Source organism: Squalius cephalus (assembly GCF_949319135.1).
Source record: "Squalius cephalus genome assembly, chromosome: 14".
Lineage (NCBI taxonomy): Eukaryota > Metazoa > Chordata > Actinopteri > Cypriniformes > Leuciscidae > Squalius > Squalius cephalus.
Window position 1 is genome coordinate 25,956,167 of NC_137135.1, and position 6,941 is coordinate 25,963,107.

Genomic DNA, 6,941 nt, shown 5'->3' on the forward strand with positions numbered 1-6,941 from the left:
TTCAGTATTTCGGAGAAAGGAGTTTGAACCGACAAAGGAATGGACAAAACAGGGAGTACTTGTACACAGAGAACTAAACTAGATACATGTGGGATTAATTGGTAACCTAGGTGACAAACAAGGAGAATTTAGTAACTATAGAAACAAGAACTGAACTGATAGGAAACATAGGATCATGAACACAAACACAATGGAACACAACATAACCATGACAATTATATAAGTTCTATATTAATTATATAAGTTGTGTTGTGTCGCTGCTTGTTCTAAGAATGACAATGCAGGATATTAAATCTGTTTTTTGCAACCCATCATAGGAGATATGTATGAATTATGTAAAATTGTTTACTTCATTAAAATGAATGAGCAACTGCATGAAAAGTAGGACCAATTGCTCTCATAAAACAAATACCACATGTTCTTGCGTCAAAATGAAATATTTCAAGGTGTTTTTATTTATTTATTTATAAAACTTAGTTGATAATGTTGTAAAAATTGTTAGCTTCATCTGTAAGATATGGGATAAAACCTTTTATTAATCCACGTATCTTTTATTAAGATACGTGGATGCCCACATAAAATGTAATTAGATGCTACACACTTTTTTCTTATAATCATTGGCAGTAACACTAATTCAGAAACTCCAAGCTGAAGATTGCTTTCTAAAGGACTGTGCATGTATCAGAGAAAAGGAGAGAGGGAGAGGAGAAAAGAAAGATTAGTTCTCTCACTTATGAGAGTGGCTAGTGACTTCATTAATTTGGGTCTGACTGATGAGAGGGTCAGAGGCGCTGTTTGATGCATACAAAATGCCTGAAGACTCAGGCACATCTGCACATGTGTATGTGTGTGTGGTAGTCTTCGAACCTTCCTAAATAATGACATGCGCGCTTACTAACTTACACAAAACCACCTGAAGCCAACAAACAGCATCAACCAGAACTGAGAGGATATGTAACATCTCATGGTTGTGTAATTTTCAAATAACCCCCTCTCCCGTATCCCCTCTCAACTCTGGTTGGAGGTTTTAATGGACTGACAGATTAAGTGGAGTCCAGCAGACACTATCAGTCTAATGAAAAACAGATGCTGTCCAGATGAGAGCTAAGACCGTGGCACTAGCCAGCTCTCTCTGCCAGGGCAGGGAGTTGGCATGTTGACATGCAATGCAATGATACCGAAAACTACCCGTTAGACATTGCCAGTTTTGTCAGATCTCCATTTACAGCCTTTAAAGAGTACAACTGGTGCAGCAGGTGGGCTCATCAGCCCAACTAGACCATCCTATAATCGGACCAGCACAGATAACCTGTATTTAAAATAGAAAACATAATAATTCCTCTACACAGAGTCAGAACCGGATCGAATAGATAATTCCCATAAAACAATGATAAGCCCACAAATATATGTATCATTGGGTGAACTGAACACAGTTTAGGATAGTAAACAGAATAGTAAAACCTGAAATCACCTACATTATGGGGACCAGCCAGCAGTCTCCACGAGGGATATGGATTAATAAACATACTAAATTTGAAAATGGAAAAATGCAGACATTTTTCTGTGATGGGTAGGTTTAGGGGTAGAGTTAGGGAATAGAAAAGTTTGTACAGAAATACAGTTTGTACAGTATAAAAACCATTACAACAGTGGTGCTTTGGAACTTTAAAAGATAATAATAAAAATGATGATACATCAAGATGATATAGTGTGTTTGCATTTGTCAAGCAACCCTATGTAGTATTAAGTGTTTGTTTAAATGCTTTTAAAACACCTTATGGCCTCTATCACACATTGCACAGAGACAGTTTGATGACACTTGCATCATTGTAACTCACTGCCTGTCTGACTTGTATTTTCCTGGCTGACCGGCTCTGGCATATCTCTGGCCTCTCAGCCGGAGGGGCTTTCAATCAGGGCGCCGGGGCTGGAACAAACGATCGGAGCAGGGCTGATCCAATTCTGTGTGCCGGGCTGCGAAGGGGAGGAGGGCACTCTTAAACTGATTGTGTTTTCTCCTCAGGGTCCTGTTCCGGCCTTCCCGAGGAACGACCCGCAATTATGACTGCTGACAGGCTTTAAGTCAGTTTCAACCTGACGTCTTTATCAAAATAAAGTGCCGCTCCATTACCACTGGAGAGGAAAAAAGTGAGGAGAGGAGATGGGTTTGGGGAGGATGCTGCCTTTCTTCTGTGTATGTGCAATATCTTCGATTGCTGCCCTCTCTGGGGTAAAAAAAAGAAAATAAACCAAACCTAAGGATATTTTCCCGAGTAGGTTTAGCTGAAGCATGGAGGCCATGCATTTGACCTTGCTCTGGTTGAGGATGACTGCTAAATTGCTGTATTGATTGATTTAGTAATCATGGTTCGTTCAACAAGTCCATCGCCTGCTCCCAACTTTTCGCCTGCTCAACTTTATGGCTTTAAAGGCATAATTTACTACACCACATAAGGTTATCTAATGCATGCAGGCAAAGGAGTACACTCTAAATTCAAAACTGTTACTGCTCCAGTGGTTCAGAGAGAATTGGTGATTAGACGAACAGTAAACACTGCAGTTATTATTATTATTTTTAAAAGTTTAACAGATAATTACTGTCATATAATAACATACCGTAAGTTGTTCCAGAGCTGGGATATCAGAGGAGGAAATAAATAGAGATCTACAGGGAGAATGACATTTTTAAATATGAATAAAAAACAATAATGACTTTTGAACTCTTGAATAACAAACCACTTTTTAATCTTAGACGGCACAAGTAATTCAGAGGTCTGTTTACTCTTGTGTTCTTTCCTAAAAATAAATCATTTATAACTCAATTAGGCTTCTCAATTTAACATGTTAATTTAGCACAAAAAAAAAGAAAGACAGCACTCATGACACAGGATGCAGAAAACAGACGTAATGCAGCAGCTAAATCTTTAATTTAATTATTTAATCTGCATATCATGTAATTGATTTGCTTACATTTTAATTTGATTGACAGTCCTAAACAATATATTCCAGTGTAAAATAATCCTCCACAAGTGAGCTGCTGACAGTCTAGACAGTCTATTTTACACTCAGCAGACCAGTTGCATTTTGTAATCCCTGTGAACCTGCTATTTCCTTAATTGCATAAACTCACTTAAAACATTTCCTACTATAACTGTGATGACCTCCCACATGCATTAAGAAGGCACTGATAGAAAACTGCTGACTGAGAGAGAAAAAAAGGAACAAAAGACTGAGAGAGATTGGAAAACAGAGGTAGGAGAGTTTGTTTCTCTGTGCACGCTCAGGTATTTGTGTGTGTGTGTCTGTCTATAGGTTTGTGCCAAAGTGTGTGTCTGAGTGACCTGCCTTTGGGCTCATTGACCCATGATACTCTCTCAGCGAAGTCTAGTTCTGCGTGTCACTGTCTAAGGGTCACACACATGGCTGGGGAGCATCTATGTGTGAGACAAACTCCACTCGTTTCTTCCGCCCTGCCAATAAAGTGAGCCGTTCCGTACGCCCAGTATGTGACCTTGTCTACTATTACGCCATAAACCACAGCCAGTAGAATAGAAGCATTTAGTCCACTGCACAATAGCCCTCTTACACTCATTCAAGCTGCACATCTACCACACAGCCTTTTAACACGTGTCACAGTGGTATGCGGGCACAGCGCACCAGAATAGACCACAGATTGAAGAAAAAACAATCAGATGGATTGATGCACTGATGTGTCAGATTACTATCATTAGCTGGGCCAATTGAATACAAGAACAACATTAATATACACCTCAAAATAACAGCCGTTATTTAAGATACATGTCAAAACTCGCCACGTTGTCAGAATTGTCACATCAAAAGCAAGTCTGTGTTTATCAGAAAAGTGCAAACCCTTTCTTATAGTTTTTAGATTTGGTAATGCTTTTCCAATTTTTTCAGTTGCATTTCTTTCCGTATGTATGAAATAAAATATTAATGATATTTTAAAAGATCAAGGTAAGAATATGTGACTTGAGTAGTACAATTTTAATGCATAATGTTTAAAGAGAGTATGTATCTAATGCTTCAGTTCTCATTCCACTGCATGAGTGACAGAAAGTCATAGAAAGTGAAAATGATGTCATCTTTTACTTACCCTCATGTTGTTCTGAACCTGTTTTCTTTCTTCTGCAGAACACAAAATGAAAGTAAATTCAGTGGTTCCAAACCACAATTGGACCCCACTGACTTTCAATATGTGGACAAACAAAAAAAGAAATTTCAAAATATTGTATTGCTTGTTACAAAGTAGAAAGGAAGTCATACAGGTTTGAAATGAAATGAGGGTGAATAATTTTAATATTTAGGTGAACTATCTATTTAATTTGTGCATTTTCTGTATTTATATGATTGTCACACATGTAGTGGAAAGAGTTCTGAAACAAATATGCATAGTAGATTTCATGTTCAAATGTACCACATGTTGTGGGTTATTAAGAGAAAGACATTAGCAATTCAGTTTGATTTACAACTTCTGAAACAAGCCAGTCCAACATCAATTCAGTCCCGTGTGCAAATTTTTTTCATCAGTTTGTTTCATTGTTTTTTTTGTTTTTTTTAGAGGGACATCTCATCCATCACTGAAATGACATAGTACATCATGAAGTCTTTTTTTCAGTCCATTGCTGTCATTGTCAAGAATCAAGAGAGGAGAATCTTGTGAGCATAAAAATACTTCCACCCCATTGGCAGATTTACCGGTGCACTTTGTCCAGGTTCTCTACAGTAAAACATCTAAACATGTCTGGCAGTCCTACTAGACAAGCTGCTAAAAACACACACACACACACACACACACACACACACACACACATCGATTTCACCGCCTCACCTCGCAAAGGAGTAGACAGGCGAAAAATGTTGATCAATGAAAATGAAAGATAAATCTAAATGCAAATAGCCCTGCACTTTCCAGCGCATTAATGTATCTATTTGCAAGTCTTAGAAGCTGATAGCCACGCTGGTTTGATATCTGTTCGTTTCCTCCCATAGAAGCAATAAATGTCCGCATGCCATCCTGAAAATTTAGTGCCGAGGGAGAAATTTTACAGTGGAGGAAGCAGACACCATTGTAAATGAAACCGGTATGAGTGAAGGTGAATGTATGAAGAAAAAGTTGACCTAAACTGGCTATATATCAGTGTACTTGGTGTGCACACGTGCATGTGGTGATTTGACTGACAGGAGGACAGTAAATATCCCCCCTGCGGAAGTGAGAAGTCCGACACCAGCTGATCCAATCAGATGTCAACTAGGATTTCATAAGATGTCAGAGAGAACAAGCACATCTATAGTCCTTATACCAGGTTATCACTCATATCACACATATTTACTTTGTCCCTTCTTTTCTGCTCTTTAATACAAAGCAATAAAGTGTTTGTCTAGGACAATCCGGTCTCCACAGAACTTGCCAAAATACTCTTCTGAAAAAAAAAAACAGAAAAAAAAGAAAGAAGTTAAACTAGTCGTAGCTGGTCTAAATGAGTCTCCAAACGTATTCAAGCTGGTCTAGCTATATTCTCAGCTTGGCCAAGCTGGTGTTTAGCTGGTTTAGCTGGGCGGCCAGCTTGTCTCCCAGCGTGACCAGCTGAAAAGTGCCCAAAACCCCTGTAAAATCAACAACACACCTCTTTTATCAAGTTGGGAGTTTTATCAACAGCCTAAGTTGGTTTAAGGTGTGTGTTTGTTTGTTTGTGTTTTAAGCAGGAAACATGAATTTGCATTGAGCTTATATCAACGCCAAGTCAGAGGTTAGATAGATGAAATGCATGAACTGATAAAATATATACGCAAGTTGCTTTGGAAAAAAGTGTCCAAATGCATAAAATGCAAATCTAGTTTGGTAAAAAACAAAACAAAACAAAAAACATAACATAACTAGAAATGTCCCAAACCATATAATTAGACTGTGAGGCAAAGTGAGTGACACATACCTTCTTGATTGGCTGTGTAAAAACAATTAGACCTCGATTAGAAATTAACCGCTATGTGGAGCGAGAGACTCCCATTCTACCCATGAATTAAAGCATAATTGATTGGATTGAGATGATATTTAATGAAACATGTATTCCATCATTTGACAAATGACGTTAAGCACTACAGCACCTGAGCTGAAGGCCAGACCGCCCTGAACTGAGCCCGAATAATTGTACTGATTTTCTTTTATGTTATTCAAACACACTAGAGTAGATCATTTTAGTCTCTAGATCTTCTTTTCTGTCTGAGCTTTAAATTCAAAAGCTATGTGCTGTATAACATTTTCCATTTTATTTAATTTCTTCAAGTTCATTTCTTCCTCTTTTTTGTGATATTACAAAGTATGTCTTGTGATAGCTGGTGTTTAAAGAGGTCAAATGTCTTTCTGCCTGTCTTGTTTAGTGAAATTGGAGGGAGAGGTTCCTGTTTCAAATGTCATGCTAATGAACGCTAAGCTCAAGGTCTGTGTTAAAATGTGAAGTGTAGGTACAGATTACCTCTCGCCTTATGAATGACCTTTTTCTGTTCATTTCAGCTGTCTGAGCCGCCCCACGTGACACAATATTATGCTACAATGCGTTTGACTGAGCTCAACATGTACAGAACCCAGAATATTCCTGTAATTGCACATAGCTGCCAAATTAAGATTCAAAGATATTACATTATTATGGAAAATGAAAGCATTGTATGACAAAAAGTGGCTGTAGAAGTCAATATATGGTTTGTTTTATTTCTATATAATTAAACATGAGCATATATGAACATATGCAACTCCATTTTGCATTTGATGTAGACTACATTCTTGCATCAGTTTGCACCTTTTTTAAACTTGTTTTTCTATGTGCACGTGAATTAGCTGACATCTTTGACTGTTACGTCCCATGTGATGACTGCCATGTTTTAGGATGATATGCCAAGTTAAAAGCAGTTCAGCTGTTAAAAACACA

General features: G+C 37.9%; 1 long non-coding RNA gene across 2 annotated transcripts; it reads left to right on the top strand.

Annotated features, from left to right (window-relative positions):
* Positions 1-5,043: 5,043 nt before the first annotated feature.
* LOC307170623 lies at positions 5,044-6,617 on the top strand. Of its 2 annotated transcripts, none has more exons than XR_013823412.1 (3): positions 5,044-5,114; positions 6,397-6,455; positions 6,530-6,617. It is a non-coding gene; the product is annotated as an uncharacterized lncRNA (long non-coding RNA). The 2 variants fall into 2 exon arrangements; XR_013823413.1 differs by lacking the exon at positions 5,044-5,114 and adding an exon at positions 5,258-5,324.
* The last annotated feature ends 324 nt before the right edge of the window (positions 6,618-6,941 follow it).